Source organism: Tursiops truncatus, chromosome 8 (assembly GCF_011762595.2).
Source record: "Tursiops truncatus isolate mTurTru1 chromosome 8, mTurTru1.mat.Y, whole genome shotgun sequence".
In the NCBI taxonomy this organism is placed as follows: Eukaryota; Metazoa; Chordata; class Mammalia; order Artiodactyla; family Delphinidae; genus Tursiops; species Tursiops truncatus.
Genome location: NC_047041.1, coordinates 50,927,580 through 50,954,447, shown reverse-complemented (window position 1 = coordinate 50,954,447; position 26,868 = coordinate 50,927,580).

Here is a 26,868-nt window from a genome sequence, read left to right as displayed (position 1 = left end):
TACACATATAAGTATAAATAATCTTTACCATAATAATAAAGTAATAAATTAATAAGGTTTGGCTATTAATAGTAGTGGTAGTAACAGTAGTAGCAGTAATAGCACTTGTAATAGTGATCATAGATTTCTCTCCCTATAGTGATAATCCTGGCTGTTGTCTGTTCTACTCTACAGGACCTGTACAGTTCACTTGCAAGTTTTTCTAATATACGATCCTAGAATATATGATTTCTTCTACTGGAGGCCATCGTTGCCTGTCTGAATCACTTTCTTAACATCACAGCTGAGTTAGTCTCAGTACTGGAATGAGAATCAAACCCTGGCTCTCAGCTCAGGATTCTTCCCTGCATATCTGGTCTCTTGAACTTTAAAATTGGACCTTGCTCAATTATTTTCAAAGAATTAAATCAAATTTCTTCCTGGGTGCTATCTTTAATAATACTGGCTGAAATTGCAATTAAAATGAACATATATTATAGCACTACAACCCAAATTTGGTACTTTCCTCATATTTTTCTTTTTTTGTTAGAAAAATGCTTTACTCAGTTTCTTCCCAATGCCAATATCTTACAAAATCATAGGACAAAATCACAACCAGGATATTGACATTGATACAGTCAAGATACAAAGCATTTCCATCATTTCTGTGGGCACAAGGATCCCTCAACTTTTCATTTATTTATTTATCTTTTTTTATACAGCAGGTTCAGATTAGTTATTTTATACATATTAGTGTATATATGTCAATCCCAATCTCCCAATTCATCCCACAACCACCCACCCCCCACTTTCCCCCCTTGGTGTCCATACACTTGTTCTCCACATCTGTGTCTCTATTTCTGCCTTGCAAAACAATTCATCTGTAGCATTTTTCTAGATTCCACATATATGCGTTAATATATGATATTTGCTTTTCTGTTTCTGACTCACTTCACCCTGTATGACAGTCTCTAGGCCCATCCGCATCTCTACAAATGACCCAATTTCATTCCTTTTTATGGCTGAGTAATATTCCATTGCATATATGTGCCACATCTTCTTTATCCATTCGTCTGTCGATGGGCATTTAGGTTGTTCCCATGACCTGGCTATTGTAAATAGTACTGCAATGAACACTGGGGTGCATGAGTCTTTTTGAATTATGGTTTCCTCTGGGTATATGCCCAGTAGTGGGATTGCTGAGTCATATGGTAATTCTATTTTTAGTTTTTTAAGGAACCTCCATACTGTTCTCCATAGTGGCTGTATCAATTTACATTCTCACCAACAGTGCAAGAGGGTTCCCTTTCCTCCACACCCTCTCCAGCATTTGCTGTTTGTAGATTTTCTGATGAAGCCCATTCTAACCAGTGTGAGGTGATATGTCATTGTAGTTTTGATTTGCATTTTTCTAATAATTAGTGATGTTGAGCAGATTTTCACGTGCATCTTGGCCATCTGTATGTCTTCTTTGGAGAAATGTCTATTTAGGTCTTCTGCCCATTTTTGGATTGGGTTGTTTGTTTTCTTTAATACTGAGCTGCATGAGCTGTTTAGGTATTTTGGAGAGTAATCCTTTGTTGATTCATTTGCAAATATTTTCTCTCATTCTGAGGGTTGTCTTTTCATCTTGTTTATAGTATCCTTTCCTGTGTAAAAGCTTTTAAGTTTCATTAGGTCCCATTTGTTTATTTTTGTTTTTATTTCCATTGCTCTAGGAAGTGGGTCAAAAAAGATCTTGCTGTGATTTATATCAGAGTGTCATTCCTATATTTTCCTCTGAGACTTTTATAGTGTCTGGCCTTACCTTTAGGTCTTTAATCCATTTTGAGTTTATTTTTAAGTATGGTGTTAGGGAGTGTTCAATTTCATTCTTTTACATGTAGCTGTCCAGTTTTCCCAGCACCACTTATCAAAGAGACTGTCTTTTCTCCATTGTATATCCTTGTCTCCTTTGTCATAGATTAGTTGACCATAGGTGTGTGGGTTTATCTCTGGGCTTGCTATACCGTTCCATTGATCTATATTTCTGTTTTGGTGCCAGTACCATATTGTCTTGATGGCTGTAGCTTCATAGTATAGTCTGAAGTCAGGGAGTCTGATTCCTCCAGCTCTGTTTTCTTCCCTCAAGATTGCTTTGGCTATTTGGGATCTTTTGTATTTCCATACAAATTTTAAGATTTTTTGTTCTGGTTCTGTAAAAAAATGTCATTGGTAATTTGATAGGGATTGCATTGAATCTGTAAATTGCTCTGGGTAGAATAGTCATTTTCACAATACTGATTCTTCCAATCCAAGAAAATAGTATATCTCTCCATATTTTGGTGTCATCTTTGATTTCTTTCATCAGTGTCTTATAGTTTTCTGAGTACAGGCCTTTTACCTCCTTAGGTAGGTTTATTTCTAGGTATTGTATTCTTTTTGTTGCAGTGGTGAATGTGATTGTTTCCTTAATTTCTCTTTCTGATCATTCATTGTTAGTGTATAGGGATGCAAGAGATTTCTGTGCATTAATTTTGTTTCCTGCAACTTTACCAAATTCATTGATTAGCTCTAGAAGTTTTCTGGTGGCATCTTTAGGATTCTCTACGTATAGTATCAAGTCATCTGCAAACAGTGACAGTTTTACTTCTTCTTTTCCAATTTGGATTCCTTTTCTTTCTTTTTCTTCTCTGATGGCTATGGCTAGGATTTACAAAACTATGTTGAATAATAGTGGTGAGAGTGGACATTCTTGTCTTGTTCCTGATCTTAGAGGAAATTCTTTCAGTTTTTCACCATTGAGAACGATGTTTGTTGTGGGTTTGTCATATATGGCCTTTATTATGTTGAGGTAGGTTCCCTCTACGCCCATTTTCTGGAGTATTTTTAACATAAATGGGTGTTGAATTTTGTCAAAAGCTTTTTCTGCATCTATTGAGATGATCATATGGTTTTTATTCTTCAGTTTGTTAATATGGTGTATCACGTTGATTGACTTTTGTATATTAAAGAATCCTTGCATCCCTGGGATAAATCCCACTTGATCATGATGTATGATCCTTTTAATGTGCTGTTGGATTCTGTTTGCTAGTTTTTTGTTGAGGATTTTTGCATCTATATTCATCAGTGATATTGGTCTGTAATTTTCTTTTTTTGTAGTATCTTTGCCTGGTTTTGGTATCAGGGTAATGGTGGCATTGTAAAATGAGTTTGGGAGTGTTCCTTCCTCTAAAATTTTTTGGAAGAGTTTGAGAAGGATGGGTGTTAGCTCCTCTCTAAATGTTTGGTAGAGTTCACCTGTGAAGCCATCTGGTCCTGGACTTTTGTTTGTTGGAAGACTTTTAAGCACAGTTTCATTACTTGTGATTGGTCTGTTCATATTTTCTATTTCTTCCTGGTTCAGTCTTGGAAGGTTATGCCTTTCTAAGAATTTGTCCATTTCTTCCAGGTTGTCCATTTTATTGCTTTGTAGTAGTCTCTTATGATGTTTTGTATTTCTGCAGTGTCCATTGTAACTTCTCCTTTTTCATTTCTAACTTGATTGATTTGAGTCCTCTCCCTCTTTTTCTTGATGAGTCTGGCTAAAGGTTTACCAATTTTGTTTATCTTCTCAAAGAACCAGCTTTTAGTGTTATTGATCTTTGCTATTGTTTTCTTTGTTTCTATTTCATTTATTTCTGCTCCAATCTTTATGATTTCTTTCCTTCTGCTAACTATGGGTTTTGTTTATTATTCTTTCTCTAGTTCTTTTAGGTGTAAGGTTAGATAGTTTGAGATTTTTCTTGTTTCTTGAGGTAGGGTTGTATTGCTATAAACTTCCCTCTTAGAATTGCTTTTGCTGCATCCCATAAGTTTTGGATCATCGTGTTTTCATTGTCATTTGTCTCTAGGTATTTTTTGATTTCTTCAGTGATCTCTTGGCTGTTTAGTAATGTATAGTTTAGCCTCCATGTGTTTGTGCTTTTTATGTTTTTTTCCCGGTAATTGATTTCTAATCTCATAGCATTGTAGCCAGAAAAGATGCTCGATATGATTTCAATATTCTTAAATTTGCTGAGGCTTGATTTGTGACCCACGATGTGATCTATCCTGCAGAATGGTCCATGTGCACTTGAGAAGAAAATGTAATCTGTGGTTTTTGGATGGAATGTCCTATAAATATCAATGAAATCTGTCTGGTCTATTGTGTCATTTAAAGCTTGTGTTTCCTTATTAATTTTCTGTCTGGATGATCTGTCCATTGGTGTAAGTGAGGTGTTAAAGTCCCCCACTATTATTGTGTTACTGTCGATTTCCTCTTTCATAGCTGTTAGCATTTGCCTTATGTATTAAGGTGCTCCTATGTTGAGTGCATATATATTTATAATTGTTATATCTTCTTCTTGGATTGATCCCTTGATCATTATGTAGTGTCCTTCCTTGTCTCCTGTAACATTCTTTATTTTAAAGTCTATTTTATCTGATATGAGTATTGCTACTCCAGCTTTCTTTTGATTTCCATTTGCATGGAATATCTTCTTCCATTCCCTCACCTTCAGTCTGTATGTGTCCCTAGGTCTGAAATGGGTCTCTTGTAGATAGCATATATACAGGTCTTGTTTGTGTATCCATTCAGCAAGACTGTGTCTTTTGGTTGGAGCATTTAATCCATTCACATTTAAGGTACTTATTGATATGTATGTTCTTATTACCATTTTCTTAATTGTTTTGTTTTTTTTAAAGAAATTTATTTATTTAATTTATTTATTTTTGGCTGTGTTGGGTCTTCATTGCTGTGCACGGGCTTTCTCTAGTTGCAGCGAGCAGAGGCTTCTCTTCATTGCAGAGCACAGGCTCTTGGCCTGTAGTTATGGCATGCAGGCTCAGTAGCTGTGGCTCGTGGGCTCTAGAGCATAGGCTCAGTAGTCGTAATGCACGGGCTTAGTTGCTCCGCGGCATGTGGGATCTCCCTGAACCAGGGCACGAACCTGTGTCCCTTGCATTGGCAGGGAGATTCTTAGCCATTGCGCTTCCAGGGAATTCCCCTTGGGTTTGTTTTTGTGGGAACTTTCTTTTCTTGTGTTTCCCACATAGAGAAGTTCCTTTAGCATTTGTTGTAGAGCTGGTTTGGTTGTGCTGAATTCTCTTTGCTTTTGCTTGTCTGTAAAGATTTTGATTTCTCTGTCGAATCTGAATGAGACCCTTGCTGGGTAGAGTAATCTTGGTTGTAGGTTCTTACCTTTCATCACTTTAAATATATTGTGCCACTCCCTTCTGGCCTGTAGAGTTTCTCCTGAGAAATCAACTGTTAACCTTGCGGGAGTTCCCTTGTGTGTCATTTGTCAATTTTCCCTTGTTGCTTTTAATCATTTTTCTTTGTCTTCTATTTTTGTCAGCTTGATTACTATGTGTCTCGGCATGTTTCTCCTTGGGTTTCTCCTGCCTGGGACTCTCTGTGCTTCCTGGACTTGGGTGGCTATTTCCTTTCCCATGTTAGGGAAGTTTTCGACTATAATCTCTTCACATATTTTCTCTGGTCTTTCTCTCTCTCTTCTCCTTCTGGGACCCCTATAATGTGAATGTTAGTGTGTTTAATGTTGACCCCGAGGTCTCTTAGGCTGTCTTCATTTCTTTTCATCCTTTTTTCATTATTCTGTTCCAGGGCAGTGATTTCCACCATTCTGTCTTCCAGGTCACTTATCTATTATTTTGCCTCACTTATTCTGCTATTGATTCCTTCTAGTATATTTTTCATCTCAGTTATTGCATTGTTCATCTTTGGTTTTTTGTTCTTTGCTTCTTTTAGGTCTTTTTTTAACAGTTCTTGCATCTTCTCAATCTTTGCCCCCATTCTTTTACTGAGGTCCTGGATCATCTTCACTATCACCATTCTGAATTCTTTTTCTGGAAGGTTGCCTATCTCCACTTCATTTAGTTGATTTTCTCGGGTTTTATCTTGTTCCTTCATCTGGTACATAGTCCTCTGCCTTTTCATTTTGTCTATCTTTCTGTGAATGTAGTTTTTGTTCCACAGGATGCAGGATTGTAGTTCTTCTTGCTTCTGCTGTCTGACTTCTCCTGAATTAGGCTATCTAAGAGGCTTGTGCAAGCTTCCTGATGGGAGGGACTGGTGATGGGTAGAGCTGGGTGTTGCTCTTGTGGGCAGAGCTCAGTAAAAGTTTAAACTGCTTGTCTGCTGATGGGTGGGGATGAGTTCCCTCCCTGTTGGTTGTTTGCCCTGAAGTGATCCAGCAATGGAGCCTTTTTGGTTGGGCTAATGGTGGACTCTGGGAGGGCTCACCCCAAGGAGTACTTCCCAGAACTTCTTTTGCCAGTGTGCTTGTCCCCACGGTTAGCCACAGCCACCTCCTGCCTCTGCAGGAGACCCTTCAACACTAGCAGGTAAGTCTGGTTCAGTCTCCTGTGGGGTCATGGCTCTTTCCCCTTGGGTCCTGATGTGCACACTACTTTGTGTGTGCTCTCTAAGAGTGGAGTCTCTGTTTCCCCCCAGTCCTGTCAAAGTACTGCAATTAAATCCCGCTAGCCTTCAAAGTTTGATTCTCTGGGAATTCCTCCTCCTGTTGCTGGACTCTCAGGTTGAGAAGCCTGAGGTGGGGCTCAGAACCTTCCCTCCAGTGGGTGGACTTCTGTGGTATAACTGTTTTCCAGTTTGTAAGTCACCCACCCAGTGGTTATGGGATTTGATTTTATTGTGATTGCACCTCTCCTTCTGTCTCACTGCAGCTTCTCCTTTGTCTTTGGATGTGGGGTAACTTTTTTGTGAGTTCCAGTGTCTTCTTGTCCATGATTCTTCAGCAGTTAGTTGTGATTCCAGTGCTCTTGCAAGAGGGAGTGAGTGCACCAGTACTTTCTTCATATTATGAGATCTTTTCATTTTAACCTACAAATATCCATTTCATAGTGGCCCAAGGAATGAAAAATGACTCTACTATTAAAAATGATATGCCACACTTTTCTATAATTTGAATGATTAGGTAACGTTTCTAAAAATAATACTAATGCCATGTTAACATGAGCATATATTGAAGGGTTTTTATTTTCCCTGTTATCATGGCAAACTAATGACAATGCTGTCACACGATCTGAGTGCAACCAGGATATCTAATTGTCCTTCACATAGCCATAAATAAACAGAAGGCTTGGCACTGATTTTAAAACAGGTTGGATTTCCATTTTGCAGAGATGCATTCCACCTTGCAGAAATCAGCCCATCCTGAGATAACTCTTTGTACAGAATCGCTTTCCATGAGCGGCATGTGAGATGTTCCATATGCAAGACGTATAGTTCATGACAACTTCATACTCAAAGAGACTTGAATGTCTTGTTCACTACCATATTCCCAGGAGCTAGAGCAGTAGTTGGCATGTGATAAGTTGATCAATAAGCATATGTTCAGTGAATCAAGAAATAAGTACCACTTCACAGATTTCTCTACTAATAGATGTTTTTTTCCCTAAAGGTGTTGTACCTTCCAACCCCAACTTAATCTCTCAGGTGATTTCTAGTCTCCACAATAATCCTTTATAAAAACTTGCTCTCAGAGTTTTAATTCACAAAGAGAAAGAAAGGTGTAATAACACCTTTAATTTAGTTCATGTATTTGAAGATCTAATAATCATTTTTAAAAATGTTTTTACTTATTATTTTTTAATTTTTTTTAATGAAGCATACTTGATTTACAATGTTTCAGGTGTATAGCAAAATGATTCAGTTGTATGTATATATCTATACCTATTCTTTTTCAGATTATTTTCCATTATAGGTTATTACAAGATACTGAATATAGTTCCCTGTCCTATCCAGTAGGACCTTTTTGTTATCTATTTTATGTATAGTAGTTTGTACCTGCTAATCCTAAACTCCCAATTTATCTCTACCCATTTTTCCTTTTTGGTAACCATAAGGTTGTTTTCTATGCCTGTGAGTCTATTTCTGTTTTATAAATAAGTTCATTTATATCATTTTTTCAGATTCCACATATAAGTGATATCATATGGTATTTGTCTTTGTCTGACTCACTTCACTTAGTATGATAATCTCTAGGTCTAATAATCATTTCTTGACTCTTCCCTGGGGCCCACAGAGCAGGCAGGCTAAGCCAAACAAGGCTCAACTTTGGGGTTCCCAGTGCCCAATGGCTGAGTATGAGATGAGGCAGCAGTGAGAGGCCTTCCTAGTTAAGGCAAACAGCTGATACCAAGCCTCTGAAATCCAGCAAGGAGCTCTGGCCCCCACCCAGACTTCCACAGACAGGACCAGAGGACTCCTAGTTCTAGTCTGTACTGGCAGGCAGCTATTAGCCCAGGTTCTTCTCCTATCTCAGGTCTGTCTCCTGTCCTTTCCTGGGGCATATAAGCTAAAATGGATGGAACCTGGAGCTGACCAGGAGACCATAAAGGGCATGGCTATTTCTCAGATGCGAAGACTAGGGTGCTTCTTGCCAGAATGTTTAAGACACTTGAATAATTGCTGTTTGCACTTACAGCATGGTCAGACGACGTCACTACATTTCTATGCAAGGGGAGGGCAGCGCAGAGTGGTGGTCATGGCTCTCAGCTAACCTATTCAAAGATATTTTCCAGTTGATTAATCTATTTTCATATTTATGAAGGAGTCTTAATACCATGAGTACACAGATGAATGAGAACATGTATTATTTCATCAGTCCTTATTCTCTACATACAATTCCTATTTTCTTGTTTGTACAATCTGTTCTAGTAAAACTAAACTTGTTTCAGCTTCTAGCATATGTTATATTTGCTCTCATTTCTAGGTCTATGTGTACTCTTAGATATCTCTGCTTCTCTTCTTTCCTCTACCTTTAAAAGGAAGTCTTCCCTGATAGCCCTCAAATAGGTTAGGTGTTTCTCCCTGTACACTGAAGTACTTATTGCACTTTCCTTTAAGTGTTTGGAGCTTTCTTTCTATGTCTCTTCCTAGTATCCCTAGACTTTAAGTTCCATGAAGAAATTGACAATGTGTGTCTGTTTCCAAGTTCCCAGAATAAATCAATGAAAATATCCACTTAGAGGATCCACGTATGTTGAATTTAGAGTATTGAGAACAAAAATCAAATTAGTATTTCAGTTTTACAGATAAGGAAACCACAGCTTACAGAGATATAATAATATCCTCAAGATCTCAAAGCCAACTGATGGCAGAACTAGAATAACTACTCCGAGTTCATTACCGTCCACATAGTGCTCATCTTTCACACCACATTTCTCCTTTCCCAATACAGCTCTATGTTCATAAGGGCCAAGGAGTTAGATCAAATGTTACAGCTCTAATGGTGGCAAAAGTTTAAGCACCAGTTAAAAAGTAGAAGCCACAGATCTTTCCCTAGAGCTTAGGATTTAAGAAATTTGCCAGAAATTCTTATGTGTATATCTGATCTTGAATTTATTCTATGCATAGACTTAAAAGTACCTTAAGAACCTACTTAAGATAATTACACTTGAGAACCTACTATGTGCCCTTCCCCTTCTACAAACTTCACGTACATTAACTTACATGATTATCACACAACCCAGTAGAAATATTTTACTATTCACATTTTACAGATGAGAAAACTGAGATTAAGTTGAGTAATTTAACCAAGTACATTCATCTAGTAAATGGAGGAGGGTAGTAGAAACCCAAGTCTGTATTTAATGAAGTACATGATTTCATATATTTTGTATTGTTTTTCTTTTTCATTTATTCCAAAAAAATAGCGTCCCTTGTTGTTCAACTATATAACGGTTCTCATTTTTAAGAGGTGAGCTTCGTTTACTCCTTTGACACTTTAAAATAATCATGAACAGAAGGGAAACTAGGAAAACTCTTCTTTTTTGTTATTTCCAAATATCAGTGGGTGTGCTTATGTTGCTGGGGCAGGGCAGTTGCAAATATTGCATTTATTTTAAAATTTTTAATCAGCAACTGATTTGTGTTGTCATTTAAGTTACAGTCCAGACTTCTCTGTGAAAGAGTGTTGTCCTCCTGATTTAGGCTGCCAAAGTCCATACAGTTTGGCCAACTAACAGGATTCTTTATTTCATTTTGTCTTGTGGCCTATTGTATGAAAACAAGTGACCTTTATACCTTGTAACCCTGAACTCGGGCATCCTTTAACGTATTCCCTTCACTGCCTTGTATACAGGCAGAAAAGGCAAAATGTCTTCATACAAAGTTAAACTCCCATCAGCCCGGATGTCAGCAGAAGCCCCTAAATTTTTTGAAGAGTAAATCAATGTTCTCTAAAGCTTTGAGGGACAGTGAATCCTCCATAGAGTCATAACTAAGTCTTCACCCATGTCTACGGACAGAAAATGTTGCCAATCCCCATAACATATCTCTGTTGTTCTTTAAGAGTTAACAGTGTCCTACACCAGTGGTTTCAAAATATTGTTACGCCTTCATGCAACTTCTTGGATGTTACCAAACTGCTTCTCAAGGATACCAATCTACCATTCAAGCAGTACACACAGCACGCACAGCATAGTCAACTACCCTCACACACCCCTAAATGTCACTCTTGCTTTAACTTTTATTTGTGTACCTATTCAGTGACTGCAAAATTATGATATCCCCTGTGCCAGGCACTTGACAGGAAACTTCATTTGAGCTCCATGAGAAACAGACTCTGAGATGAGAATTCATGTGCAGGAAACTTATAGGTGATCAGTACCTGTGGGCAAGCAAAGAAAGTAGGCTAGAGCTGAAAAAGGAGTTGAATTGTGATGCAGTTGTACTAAAGGCTCCCTTCCATTACATGGGGAATTCTGGAATCGGAACAGTCCTTCAGAGTTGTCCCACCTTGAGGCAAATGAATGGATTTTAACTGACTCATTGGCCAGTCAATAGGGTAAGCTCTTCCCTGGGAATGGACGTGAGCTGAGCAAAGCAACCTTCGTCAGCTGAAGGCAATTTCCAGAGAGGGAGTCAGTTGAGAGCCATCAGCTGCCACCATTTCCAGCACTTGGGGGGATGAGTGCCTTTATCAGGATGGGAGGAAATGGGCGGTCTGCCACCAGAACAAGTGCCAAATATTTATGGTACAAATGAATAACTGTAGATAAGTTCAATGCATGCCTTCAGAGTCATTCTTGGGGTCTGCTGCCTTATGCCAATGCAAAAAACAAACCAACCCCTGAATTTTAGCCCTAAAAAATCAAACACACTTTAAGTCATCACCAGAAAATGATTTATAATTTTACAAATCCTTCTAAAATATGTTGTCTAAACAACTATTGTACATCCACCTAAAGCTAAAATCAAAGAAGTTGAAAGAAAGGACAATAAAGTCTTTGTGAAAAATTGGGGCAAGATATACATCACTTTAAGACCAAAAGAAATATGCTACAGATACTGGCAATTTTTTTCTAGACTCATGGCAATGAAACTGCCTCCTTGCCTGGCACCTTATGAACCATCTGAAAATTCCCTCCCCGCCATTCCTGTGGTTGTTCTCCCAGCTCTACTCTGTCACTTCTAGATGGGACTAGATCGCCACCTCCTAACGGGCCTCCCTGTTTCTTTTTTTTTTTTTTTTTTTTTGCGGTACGCGGGCCTCTCACTGTTGTGGCCTCCCCCATTGTGGAGCACAGGCTCCGGACGTGCAGGCTCAGTGGCCATGGCTCACGAGCCCAGCCGCTCCGCGGCATGTGGGATCTTCCCGGAACGGGGCACGAACCCGTGTCCCCTGCATCGGCAGGCGGACTCTCAACCACTGCGCCACCAGGGAAGCCCCCTGTTTCTTATATAGGGGCTCACCCCCACCTTCAAGCAATTTTTCTCATTGTAGGCTCATTTGATCTACAATTCAAATCAAAATTTATTACTCCCCTACTTAAACACCGTATTACTTTCCTAAAATCCTTTGCATGGCAATCAAAACTTGAGCCAGTTCCTTTCTGCTTGTCTAACTTTTTCTTCCCTACATGTTCCATACATGCAACCACATTCATACACTACACTCTATCCTGAAAGTGTTCATTTATTTAACATTTATATATTGTTACATACATATATTGTGGGGTTAGGGACACAGGGAATAGTATAATAAATATGATACAGAAATGTACAAAGAGGTTTCCAGGGCAGGCAAATCTTTTCTTCTGCCTGGCATGCCCTTTCTCTCTGAATCAGGTAAACGTTTATACATTCCTCAGTAAACTACCTAAGATACAGTATACTCTATAAGTCTTCCTTTTTAAAAATCTCATCTGTCATCCGCCCAGCCAAGATAAGTGAGTTCTCTTTCTTTTCTTGGGTCATTGCATTCCATGTCTGTATGTCTCTATACTATACTACAGATTTTAATTTTTTTTTAATTTAAAATATATTTTATATATCACAAATATAAATAATGCATTGTATCTATGGATATATGTGTGTGTATACATACACTTATATGAATGTATATATATGTGGTGTGTGTATATGCATATATATAAAGTATATATTCTGAAGCATTATGATAAATAGCTGTGAACCCACAACCATACTTAAGAACTACATCTACCTATGTGCTTCATTCCTGGACTATTTTTTCATTTTATCCCAGAGGTATCACTAGCCTGAAATTGTGTTTATAGTCATCTTCATTTTGTTACTGTAATAAGTATATGTGCTTTTATTCTTTAGCAATATACCACTTGTGTGCATGAATTTTTATATTTGAATGTGTAACATAATCATATGATATGTAAGTGTTTAGTAGTGAAAATGAGTAAACTCTACACGCAACACCATGGATGAATTTTAGCAACAAAATGTTGAATGAAAAAGCAAGCAGTAACAGACTACATATAGGATGGGGTTCATTGCAATCTATTTTAATTATTTTTACATGTGTATCTTCCTGCTGGACTACTAGTTCTTTGAGGATAAATCCATATGAAATTCATGTTTGTAATCTTCATCTTTCCGCAGCACCTAGCATGGTGCTCAACACATCAGATGCAATCAATACATATTTGTTAAATTGAGTTGGACACATCAATTCATGTCCATTCTGACTTCTGATCATCGCTTGGATTCTGGGCTATCTGACATCTCCTGTTTTTAATTGACTCCTGATTTCAGTCTCCTTCCAAACCTGATATTGCTCCACATAATACACTTTGACATACCATATATACATCTTTCTCTATGTGTGACTTTAGACCGGTCCTATTTATAGTTTTGCTACTCCAGTGACAGGACCAGCAGATAGAAGGAATCTCTGACCAATCTGTCCTTTGAAGTATAGTACCCTTATCTGTTTGTCCTGCTTAATAGTGCAGAATGTGCAAAACTAGTATCACAGATGTAGTTCCGAAGAATCATAACAACTCAACATTAATGACCCTTCATTCCCAGTGTATCAATCCTCTTAACAACAGAAATGGCAATGCAATTTTCCTTGGAAACTCCTTGGTATTACCACCCATCCAGAGTTTTCATAGGTTCCTAGAATAGCCCTATGACATTGAAAGGGAATATGAAATTTCTTACCCCAACAGACCACCAAGGGTGAGAGTTGTTTCTATAGCACCACCATCATACATAATCTCTCAGTTTCAACTTGCATGTTTCCAAGGACACAGAGCTCATAGTGTCAAAGGTGATCCTTCCATTATTGAATGATTCCAACTGGCCAAAATTCTCCCTTCCATTCAAGCAAGATATAACTGTCCTGAATTTTCCATTGCTATGTTGATATATATATTTTTTTATTCTCCAGAAGGTAATGCAGTATAAAGAAAACAGTGAAGACTCTGAAGCTAGACTTCTGTTTAAATCCCTGCTCCATGAGTGACCTTAGCCAACCCTCTTGGAATCCCACAGCCTCAGTTTTCTCATCTATAAATCAAGGTAAAACAGCCACCCAAGGGCTTCCCTCGTGGCTCAGTGGTTGAGAATCTGCCTGCCAATGCAGGGGACACAGGTTCGAGCCCTGGTCTGGGAGGATCCCACATGCCCCGGAGCAACTAGGCCCGTGAGCCACAACTACTGAGCCTGCGCATCTGGAGCTTGTGCTCCGCAACAAGAGAGGCCGCGATAGTGAGAGGCCCGTGCACCGCGATGAAGAGTAGCCCCCGCTCGCTGCAACTGGAGAAAGCCCTCGCACAGAAATGAAGACCCAACACAGCCAAAAATAAATAAATAAATAAATAAATAAGTTAATTAATTTAAAAAAAAAACAACAAAAAAACAAAAAAAAACAGCCACTCAAGAACATGCCTTAAAATATACTGGATCCTCAATGAACGTCAGTCTCCTTTAATACAAATCACACACTCTTTCAAAAATAATGTCAAACTATGGTCACATCTACGGTCACTTGTGCTATCACTTTTGTGTACTACCACTGTCTCCTTCTCACTCACTTTACCTAATGACTAATACTGTTAAATGAGGTCACTCCAGTCACAACATTTCTGTACCTCCACCATGGCCAGAAGCCTCCTCTATCAAGAAATCCAGGAAAGGAAAGTAGGAGGAAACTGTTCAATGATGCATGAAGGCACAGGACTGTGCAGTAGAAGACAGTATTAAAACACAGAATGTGCCACCTAATAGCTGTGTGTCCTAAGGCTAGTCATTTCACCCCCTCGACCTCTCTTTATCTGTATAATGAAGATAAAAATACCTGCATTTTGTGTCTATTCTGAGGGTTAAATGAGAAATCTATAAAACATTTCTTAGAAGTCTCCTAGCAACGTAGTAGAGGCTCAGGAAATTGTAGTTATTATTATGATTTAGTCCACTGACACTATATTCTCATCTGCTTAGAATATAAATAACTTAACATTTATTCTTATTATTCAAATTAATTATTCAAGCTCCCGTAGGCTTTGAGGACCACTCCCACCTTAAGTTATCTAAGAAAATAGGGGCTTTATAAATTCCAGTGGGGCCAGTCCTATTTCCAACACATTGCGGAAGGATATCTGAAGAACCAGAATCATTTGTTATTGGGCTGCCATTTTTTTGCCACGAGTGATATTGTTTCTGCCACCTCATGGTGTAAACCTCATGAAGTAAAATATGCCCTCACTGTTTGAGTAGGTCTCTTCCCAACACTGAGAAGATGTGGAAGTAACTGCTCAGGATGTTGTCAAAGAGAAAAGAATGCTACTCCCCTCAAGAATATGGTCAACTGGGGTTATCTTGTGTCACCACATGCCTAGTCACAAGATCAGCTCCCACATAAATCATGTGACCTCCCTCTGAGAGTCTCCACAAAATGGAGACTGTTGAATTATATGATCCCTGGGGTCTTTTTTCATATTTATCACTTGTTGATTTTGTATATAAAACACTACAGAATATTCAAGTTTATATGCAAAAAAAGCTATTAGGTCACACAGCTGACGTACCAGCAATTCCAGAATTCAGCTTCTCCACGGTCATGATTGCGCCAATCACAATTAACATTGATTGTTACAAACCTGAAATTACTTCCATTGTAAAGTTGTTTATAACAGAATTTTTTTTCTGGCTTTTGGGAATTCTGCCTCCCTGATAGATTAGAAACTGCTAAAAACAATGGTTTTGTCTTACTCAATTTTGTTTACTCAGAAACCAGGATAGTTTTTGATCCCCTGTTTCTTCAACCATAAAATGGGAATAGTAATAATAAAAATAGTCGTAATAATATAAGGCCTTCCTCACAGGATGGTTGTAATTAGCAAATGAGATAAAATATTAAAAAGTATTAGATATATCACAGATAAGTTATTACTTACATCCTAGGTATGCTAAGTTATACATTTGTCGAAGGGATCTCCCTTTTAATATTTTAAACTATAATCTCCTGCAGGCCAAAGATTAGAGTTTTATCTCAGCCTCTGGTTTCTGAGGTACTCCAAAGCTAATTGCTCCTTAGTAAACTATATGAATAGATAATGACTAAATATGGATATTAAAATTATATTAATCTAGTTTCAGTTTAACTTTTGATATCGGTAAAAGGTTGGAAAAAATCAATATTTTAGCTATGGATTCAAAACAACTAAGTAATTAAAAAATGTCATTGAAATAATGTATAAATGTGGCTATCAATTTAGAATATGAGCAAAAATAATGATTCACTTTATGTATATGTATGTATTTATACTTATTGAGTATAAAGTAATAGCATGGTTCTACTCATAGGAGGTATTGGTATCTACATTTCACAACCAACCAAGTGAGAATCTGAGAGGTTAAGGACATTGCCCAGGTTCACATAGCAAATTAGTGACCTAGTTTGGATGTAGCAATCCAGCATCTAAAATCCAGGTTTGAATGTAGCAATTACAGATTAATCAAAGCATAATTTTCTCTAATATCAAAGATGAATTCTTTTTCATCCTTAATCTCCAACTTGTTTTTTATTCAATCTATACATTTAATTGCCAAAATTTTCAGGTTTTCTTTTATGAATTTAGGAGCTGTGCTTTATTTCTGTTTTTATTTTCATTGTCCCTGGTATCCATGGGACATTTGATATTTTTAAGTGTCTTTTTCTCTTTTTCAACAAATGAAGGAATACAGTGTGTGCTCTTTATGTACTCCTTGGCTATGATCCTTGTCCTTTTTCTCTACCATGGTCCTCATGCTGTATTACTCCACACATTTTGCCTCCTATGCCATCATTCCTATTATATAGTCCTGCTAAGTCCTGCACTTATCCTTCCAGATTTCACTGGATGATTGGAAAATCCTTTTGTTGACTCTAATCCCCAAAAGACTCTTTTCACCATTAATCAAGCTCCTCCTAAAATCCCATGTATGCTCTCTCTCTCTCTACCTGGCTACATCCCAAAGCCCAGATAAGTCCTGACTCTTCCATAAATTCTCCTCAGATTTGGAGCCAGTGGTCATCTCTCTTCCACATCTACACTCTCACAAATAGAGACCTGATAACTTGTGACTCTTAGCACTTTTTATATCTGCATCTATATCTGTATCCACATTTATATCCCATGACATCTTGGGCCAGATAATTCTACAATTCTCTGTTGGGGGACTGACTTCCCTGTGCATTAGTGGATGTTTAACAACATCCTTGGCTTTTATTCAGTAGATGCCAGTAGCATACTCCCAGTTGTGACAACCAAAAATAGCTCTAGAAATTGCCGGACGTTCCCTGGAGAAACAAATGTCCCTCTCTCCCCCACTGGGAACCTCTGATTTAAGTCTTTATCCATATCCACATTCATATCTACATTTAAGCTGAGGAGGAGCGTTGATAAGTTTATCTTCATCTATGTTAGGCACTAGGCCAATAGCATACGCTATCTGTTTTAATTTTTATAATGATCCTTAGTGGTACATTTAGCACCAATTTAGACGATCAAAAAGTACAACTCAGGAGATAAATAACTCACCACAGAATACATTGCAGTATGTGAATTCTACCTGACAACGTAGGAAGGGCAGGATTCCTGCTCTTTTCATCTTACCTTTCTACCTCCTACAGGGCCTATTATGTTATAGTTGTATCATAAAAATAATTAATTGGTGAAGCAAAATGAAAATTCTTAGACTTATCATATGAGCTCTACATTCTCCCTGGGCTTCACATTTTCTGAATTTGCATTACCTATGAATCGTCTACCTATTCCTTAACCCTGCTATATTTATATTAAGTATGTAAATGGGATATAATAGTATTACTTAAGTGTGTGACTTAACACAATTGCATTAATCTTTCTGTCTGTCTTCAAGTTTTGACATCACAGTATAATGAAAAACGCATGAGCTTTCAGAATCAAAAAGATGTTAAATTTAAATTCTGACTCCATACCTAACTGGTTATGTGGCATTTACTTCAAAGATGAAACATTTCTGTGGTTGGTACAAAGAATATAGAGATGAAAACCCCAATCCTGACTATCTAGAGACTTATCCTCTAGTAAAGGGGAACAAAACTTGAAAAGAAATTCATTCAAATGCAGAGATATAACGTTAAAAGCATGTGCAAAGTACAGAAATGGTACAGAGGAGGGAAGGGTTAGCCCTCTCAGGTAAGGGCAGGGGAAACTTCCAGGAGAGTCAGTGCTCATAGTATGTGATAAGGGATTGACAGAGGCAAAGGACAAGCATCTTCAACCTTCTGAGTGTCAATTTCACGATTTGTACAATAAGGATAATTACATCTGCCCCATAAGGTTGTTATGAATACTAACTGAGGTAGGACTATGTTTATCATAGACTTGGACAGGTGGTAGACACATATTGCCTTTTTTTCCCATTTCCTTTAAAGGGCAAAGGCTGTGTCATTAATCATTTTTTATGGGTTACTTATTTTAAGGATATAGGGAATAAGAAGATGAAGAATTTTCATAGATTACAAAACTGGTTGACTTCCTTCCTTCCTGAGATACTCAAAGTCTTCAGGGGCTTCCCTGGTGGCTCAGTGGTTGAGAATCTGCCTGCTAATGCAGGGGTCACGGGTTCGAGCCCTGGTCTGGGAAGATCCCACATGCTGCGGAGCAACTAGGCCCATGAGCCACAACTGCTGAGCCTGCGCGTCTGGATCCTGTGCTCCACAATAAGAGAGGCCGCGACAGTGAGAGGCCCGCACACCATGATGAAGAGTGGCCCCCGCTTGCCACAACTACAGAAAGCCCTCGTGCAGAAACGAAGACCCAACACAGCAAAAATTAATTAATTAATTAAGAAACTCCTACCCCCAATGTCTTCTAAAAAAAACAAGAAAAAAAAAAAGAAAGTCTTCAGATTCTTTGTACATTAAAAATTTCCCAAGGAAGATGAGAAGGTTCTACATTCCATTTCAAAATGTTGTACAGATATTTGTATCAGAAAGAAAGGCATCTTCATCACAAGGCTTTCTAGGACCTTTTTCCTTTCCCCTTAAAAAAAAAAAAAGAAAAAAAAAAAAAAGGCAAAACTATACAACCTGAACACTTTACTGCGTTTGCTTTCTGTTCCACTCAGTGACAGCAAATACAAGAACAAAACAGAAAATCCTGAAAAGTAAAATTAAATCCCAAGTGCTTTACACATCTCTCTGCGCCTCTGTGGAGGATTCTAAGGATTGACTCTTCTGTTATTCAAACTGCTTCACCCACTGCCCTCTGAGAAGTCCAGACTCAGACCATATTCGATATCTTTATCCTAAATGTCCCTTGTCATCAAGATAAGTTTTTATTTCTCTTTGTAAAGTGACAGCAGAGATCCAGGAGGATGAAGAATCTTTCCCTACTGAGCTTCAAATAACTCACTTATAAAGCACTTCCATAATTCTCACTGTGGCCATGAGGTTGTGAAGTCTCATTATCTCTGACCTTGGTCTTTCTCAGCTCCCATGACCCATGAGGAAAAAGGTCAGTGACTGACATTCTTTCATTCAACCAACATTTACCGAGTACTGGCAGATGCCAGGTATGTTGCCGGGCTGTAGGGATTTATCAAGGATTTATTCATTCCATAAATAGCAAGCTGAATATAATCTATTCATTTTAATAGTCGTATTCTCTTCTTTTTGGGAAGTGGTCAATAAAATGAAAACAGATTTAGGAAACTATATTACACTGAGCATCTTTACCACCCCAAATCTTAAGGAGTCTCTGGACTTCAGAATATGGAATCGAGACCAAATTTCTAGTGTAGCTCCTGGATATGCAGAACTGGATATGCAGAACTATCTTGAGCTAAAGTTCAGTATCAGATAATTTCTATCATTAGTGAGGATCTCTCTACAGCTTATTGTATTTAGCTTAGGTTAAAAAAGCAGAAAATAGTCACTTGAGGTGTGAATGCGCCTTATATTTCATGATTTGTGGAGATTGTTTGCAATTGACCTTGAAAATTACACTCTTCGCATGTCAAGAGGAATTTATTTTTCAAGGGTGTTCAATGGCTCATGTTAGATTTGATCTGAATACACACAAGCACAAAGTTACACACTTTTACATCCATATTTTCTTCTTCTCATAGCACTGAATCAGTAGCAAGTACAGTATGGAAACTGAGGGAAGTTCACTGGATTAGTTGGCTACAGAGGGACCAGCTATTCAATTTGGTAGACTGAGAAGAGTCGAGGAATAAACTTTAGTTTCACTTGAGATATTGACATCTAAGGCATCAGATGTAAGGTGTCAGATGATGGCAGTTGGGGGCATCTGAGATTTGGCCAAGCCGTACGATCAGAAGATCCTGAGATTATACCTGGAAAGCGGCAAGTGGTACCCAGCCTCCAGGGAAGGGGTTGGCAGGACCAAGGTGAGGGTTCCAGGCCCATCGCAGGCCAGTGTCTTTAGTACCAGGGTCCTTTCCCAGTGGGGACTGGAGGCAGAACCTGAGACTCTTACAGCAGCCCATATGCTGTAAGAACTGTCACCTGGGTAGTGAACAGATAACTGCCATGTCCTAGGGCTCCAAAAATGCCGTTTTTCTCTTAACCATGCACATGAGCATGTGGTGTGCGATCCACACACTATGTCTAGATGCCTTGTTATAGGAAGAGAGAACCCTCTCTTCTTCTACCAGGTCAGATTCTCAGAAGCCCAAGGATGCGTCAGGGCAGACACAGTAGAATGCATGCCGCTGTTGGGGCAGGATGGAGCTGGCATATATAATCTGTGTTTTATAGATGAAATAAAGGAGGCTCAGAAAAGTCGTGGAACTTTCTGAGTTTATGTAACAAGTGGTCCAGACACTATTTTGAGTTTACAAATTTACCTGTTATGCAATTTTGCCTCTCATTTTTGCATACATATGTGCATGTATTATGTAGATATACCTACTCTGGCACACAGTATACACTCCTTAAATGATGGTACAGTGAATGAATATATAAGTTTGAAAGGTAGCCGTTCATTCATTCAGTAAATATTTGTTGAGTGCCAACTATATGCCTGCATTACTTTAGCCTTTGGGTCTGTAACAGAAAACAAAGCAGAAAAGGTGTCTACTCTCACGGAACTTACATTCTTATGAGGGGAGGAAGTCATAATCAAGATTCAAACAGTTAAACAGGAAAATTTCAAATAATATGCATGCCCTGGAGATAATAAAATTGGATACTGTGGTAAGAATTTTGCCTCTATATCAATACAAAGGCAATTATGACTAAATCCAGATTAATAAAACATGAAGGGGGCTAGTTCTTTCTAGCTATAATGATAGTTCTACCATTTATTTTCCTTTGCCTAATCACATTTTCTGATTTGACTGCTACAACACATTCTCTTTCTGTTGTCCTTAAAATAAAAAATCCATATTATTTGTCTAAAACATGTTCATGATGTTTCCTTTTCATCAGCAATGTATCTGAAAATCATATAACAGCTGAAATGAACAAATGGGGAAAGAGCAGCAGAGTGATATTTGGGGTCCAGGAAGAATCTTCCACTTAGAGCATCAGGTTATCCAATGCCAAGATATAGCTTTTCATAACTTGTCCTCAATAAAAATTCCTTTTCCTGCACCAAGAGAACAAGGAACAATAGTATATTCTTCTAGATATAGCCATAGCTTTTGACCTTGCAGTACACACAGATGAGGTTCCAAAATATGTCAAAACATTAAATTCACAGATTTTTTTATCAATTCCTTATGCACATAGCTTAAGACCAATATGATCCAGGGATCACTAGAAGGATACTGTATGTAAAGCTGAAGAGTCTCCTGCAAGCAGAAATTTGGTTGATAAAAAGGGAATCTTTTTGCAATAGTCTAATTTCTCTTCTACTGAATGAAAGACCAAACTCAACTTTTAATTCTAGCATGGACACTAACATTGATAAGTCATGAATCTCACCATGTCTCAGTTTCCTTGTTTGTACATAAAGGGATGTCTAATTGCTTTGTGGTTCAAACATACTTACATGTTCATATATACTCACATATGTAAAATATGTAACACTTAAGCCTGGCACATAGTACACATTCCATAAACAATTTCTTCCTCTGTAAGGAGATCTGGCATAAATTTCACACAAGTCACAAACTGAAACCATAAAGATGAAAATAAAGAATATAAAATTTGAAAGTGTGTAATTTACTGAAAGCACAAGAACCATTAATTGTCAGTGATTGTTCTCATTAAACTCAAGCATGTGTTGCTATCCTAAGGATGTTTGTCATGAGCTCCTGAGAGGTCTATTAACAATGAAGTCCTATTATTCCACATATTTCACATCCATGTAATACACCCACAATAATTAATTTGATATGAGCTAAATTCATAAATCTAGAAAACTAGAGAGACATGTACTCACCATAGAAGGCATCTTATGTTCTATTTATAATCAGACTGAAATGCTAAAAAATGCCATTAATTATAGGGAAACCCACTATCATTTTTCTTTATCACTAGAATGGACTCTGAATTTTAAAGTAATCCATTACCATTATAAAGGCAGCATCTGAACAAACAAAGAGAAGAAGAAAGTTGCTGCCACATCTGCTGCTGTAGCCAAGGCCATCCTCCCACTGGTATTATTGTTTTTGCTGGCTGCTGCCGTCCCAACCCCCCGCAGCTGGTGGTGGCTGAGCCCCACTTTGTGCCAGGAACTGTGCTTGGTGCTTTACTTGCTTCATGCCTTGTCTTCACAAAGTCTCTATCAGATAGTTTTCTCCTTCTATAAAGCCTCTCCCTTACAGAAAAGGCTCAAAGAAGTTAAGGAACTGATCCAAGGTCACAGCTCCTCAATAGCAGAGCTAAGATTTGAACTCGGGTCTCTAACAAAAAAACTTGATCTCTTCCCAACAGACCAAGCTGCCTCTCTGTGGCAATAATAAAAGCTTTCATTTTTTATGCCTGACCCAACCTGTCAGATAGTTTTGAGCTGGAGAAAGATAGAAAGGGGACTCTTTAACATAGAGTCTGTAGGTCAACTACTGCAAATGCCATTCAGTGTCACAATTCCCTTCACAGAAGGCTTGACAAACAGCTAAATGGTCACCCAGCATTCATTAAACCCTGTATCTCTTGAAAGCAGAGATCTACCTTCTCTTATATTCCTAGCACCTGTCATGCACTCTAGTCTATAGAGTCAGTGTTTATTGAATGACCATTTATCACACGGCTGGAGAGCGTGCAAGTTTGAGATACAGAAGGATAGTAATTCAACAGGTGAGAGTTCACATTTATGGTGTTGAAGATCAACCACGGGTAAAGGTAGCATCCAGAAGAAATCATGTACTGCTTTCCAACCTGAGACTGGAACTGCTAGAACAGCACTCGTAACACATAAATAAAAGCTATGTTGATAGTTAATATTTATTGAGAACTAGCTATGTGTCAATCACTATATGAAGAAACTGAATTCCCATAACAACTCTATGAGAGAGATACTCTTAGTAGTATACCTAGCATGGAGAATTTATTTATTTATTAAAGTATTTTTTAAATTTTATTTATTTTATTTTTGGCTGCGTTGGGTCTTTATTTCTGTGTGTGGGCTTTCTCTAGTTGCGGTGAGCAAGGGCTACTCTTGTTGCGGTGGGTGGGCTTCTCATTGCAGTGGCTTCTCTTATTGCGGAGCACGGGCTCTAGGTGCGTGGGCTTCAGTAGTTGTGGCTTGCGGGCTCTAGAGCACAGGCTCAGTAGTTGTGGTGCACCGGATTAGTTTCTCTGCGGCATGTGGGATCTTCCCGGACCAGGGCTCGAACCCGTGTCCCCTGCAATGGCAGGTGGATTGTTAACCACTGTGCCACCAGGGAAGCCCCCCTAGCATGGAGAATTTAAATAAGAAACATCACACAGTTAATAATACATGGAGCCAGGATTCAACAGTGGCAGTCTGGCTGCAGAGCCTGCTCGCCATTGTTATACTACATGCCACTTGTGAATTCAAGCTAAAGTAATGGGATATCATGGAATTGGGAGTTGTCTTATGTACTTATAGTGTGCCTATTAAATGTTTCTTACTCCATGGAAAAATTACCTATCAAGCTAAGCTGCCTGTCCCTGACTGTAGGAATTAGGAAAAGCTGGAAGGAAAAGACATCATCCAAGAAGCTGGAGAGGCTGGATACCGCAGTACTGAAACATCTGACACATGCTCTCACCTTTCATCCTCACTTGAACTAAGGTTGGTGTCAGCGTGTTGTTCAAAATTTGGCTTTCAAGTCAAAGAGAGCTGAGCTCAAGTCCAGTTCTGATGCCATTTATTTATTTATTTTATTTATTTATTTAGTGTGTGTGTGTGTGTCCATGAATGTTTTTAAAAATTTTCTTATTGAAGTACAGGTGATGTACAGTATTATATGCTACAGGTGTACAATATAGTGTTTCACAATTTTCAAAGGTTATACTCCATTTATAGTTATTATAAACTATTGGCTATATTCTCTGTGTTGTACAATATATCCTGGTAGCTTATTGTTAAAATTTTTTTCTTGTAGTTTATTTTATACAGGATAGTTTGTGCCTATTAATCCCCTACCCTGATATTGCCCCTCCTTCCCTCTCCCCACTGATAACCACTGGTTTGTTCTCTGTATCTGTGAGTCTGTTTCTTTTTTGTTATATTCACTAGTTTGTTGTATTTCTTTAGTTGCCACATATAAGTGATACCATACAGTATTTGTCCTTCTCTGTCTGACTTATTTTACTTAGCATAATACCCTCCAAGTCTATCCATTTTGCTGCAAATGGCAGAATTTTCCTTCTTTTTTATGGCCGAGTAATATTCCATTGTGTGTGTGTGTGTGTGTGTGTGTGTGTGTGTGTGTGTGTGTGTGTGTGTGATAGCTTCTTTATCCATTCATCTGTTGATGGACACTTAGTTTGCTTCCATATCTTGGCTATTGTAAATAGTGCTGCTATGAACATTGAGATGAATGTATCTTTTCGAATTAGTGTTTTTATTTCTTCTGGATATATACCCAGGAGTGGAATTGCTATGTGACCCTCACGTGTATAAGGTATGTAATTATAATGACTACCTACATCAGAGGACATTGGAAAAATTAAACAAGATAATACATGTAAATTATTAGTATAATTCCCAGAATATGCTTAAACATATATACAAATATTACCTGTCATTACTAGGCTTCCTTTTACAGATGAGAAGTGAGAGGGTTTGAAACATCAATCAGATGCTCAGTTAAGTGTGTGGAATGAAAGAACACGTGAATGAATGAATAAATGATCAAAGAGAAAGCCACAGGTGTTAATGAAGAAAGCTCTCCTCTGTCTTATCTCCAAGTGGCGGCAGCAAAAAAAGGAACTCCTATCCTTTTAGCAGCTTCAGAGAAATGGTCATTTTACAAATGTTACAAAGTCTCCCAGGTCCTGTGGCCAGCGCCAGCCCTAATCATTTGTATGCTCTGGGCAGGTTTGCCCTCTGCCGGACCGCCAGCCATGGCTAAGGAGTGTTGAAGTGGCAGGAATCTATTCCTCCCAACATCGTGTGATATAAAAGAAAGTGAAATGAAGACAAATAATTAATCAAGGAGTCCATTTTCCGTCTTTACTTTCAGGCTGATAACATTTTGCCAGGAGATAACCACGGTCATTATGACATTTTGCTCACATGACTTTACAAGTTGCCAAGGCTTTCCATGTATATTCTCTGATGTGATCCTTGCAATCACCCTGTGGGTTAAGTTGCTGAGGTGTCAGACTCTCTCTTTCTTGATGTGGAAACTGAGGCTTGAAGCTTTTACATGAACTGACTCAAATCACGTAACAACGGGCAGAGGAACAATTTCAACACATCTTGTCTCTCACTTAACTACCATGGCTTCCCAGGCTCTCCTGCGTTCACAGTGAACTCTGAGCTCCTTTCCATGACCACCAGTATGAGCCTGCTCGTCATCTAACCTCACTTTAGGCCATTCTCTTCCTCGCTCATCATGCTCCCATGACATAAGCTTTCCTTCAAAAGAAATTAGCTTCTCAGCTCTTTCCTGACTCAGGCCCCACCTATGGTGTGAGGACACAGAGGCAGCTGACCCACAGAATCCTGGGGCAAAACACACCTGGGGTATTCAGGAGACAGAGAGGCACAGACTCCATGCAGAAATTCTGGAGAGCTCTGCTCTGGAATTCTACTGAGGCTTCTTTAGATCCCAAATGTGGGGTCATCGAGGAATACAAAAGCAGACCATTTAGGAGTAACTATGGGACAATAACATTTCGTCGCAATTTTGTTTGAAAATCATGGTGCAAGGACCTAGAGAAGAAAACTAACATTATTTAGTACTTGATGTGTGATGTCTTCTTAACTTACATATGAGTTACATTAGAAGAAAACAGATTGGATGAGATAAAAAATAACTTGTCCAAAGATGCACAGTTTCTAACTGCTAAGTTGGTCCTTAAATACAAGTTTATTAGGTTCAACTACATATGATATTTCCGCTCTAAAAGAGTGACTTGTTGCTATATTACCAGGATTGCTCAGCTAGGGCTATTGTTATGTCCTTACTAAGGAAAAGATTGGTTCAAGACACAGGAAGGGTGTTAAACATGAAGGAAGAGCTAGCTGGCCCTGTGTCTGGGGAATACAACTATGATGGTAGGAGACAGAAGGGTCTTGAGGAAGTGGTTTTAGACAGCACATTATTTGTTAAATAAAATTATGGAAAAAACAGAGCTTGAATCAAATTGTGTATTTCTACTTGCTTTAACTTATTATACATTAACAAAAGACATTTAATAAAAGCTTTACCTATCTTCAACTCTACTATTTCAATCGTTGAAAACAAACAGTACAACTTAATTATATCTTAAAGACTTGTCATCCAAAGGTGCTTTACAGTAGATTTTCTAGGGTATTATGCTAAGGAGATCTACTCCCTGAGATAAGTATGTGGATAAAACGTTCTGAAAACCAATGTGAAATAGACAATGCCTGGGCTTTGGAATCAAAGTTCTGGGTCAAGTCTTGTCTCATACATTTGCTGAGCAATCTTAGAACATTTAAGAATCTATTTCTTATTTTACTCATCTGCAAAATAGGTGA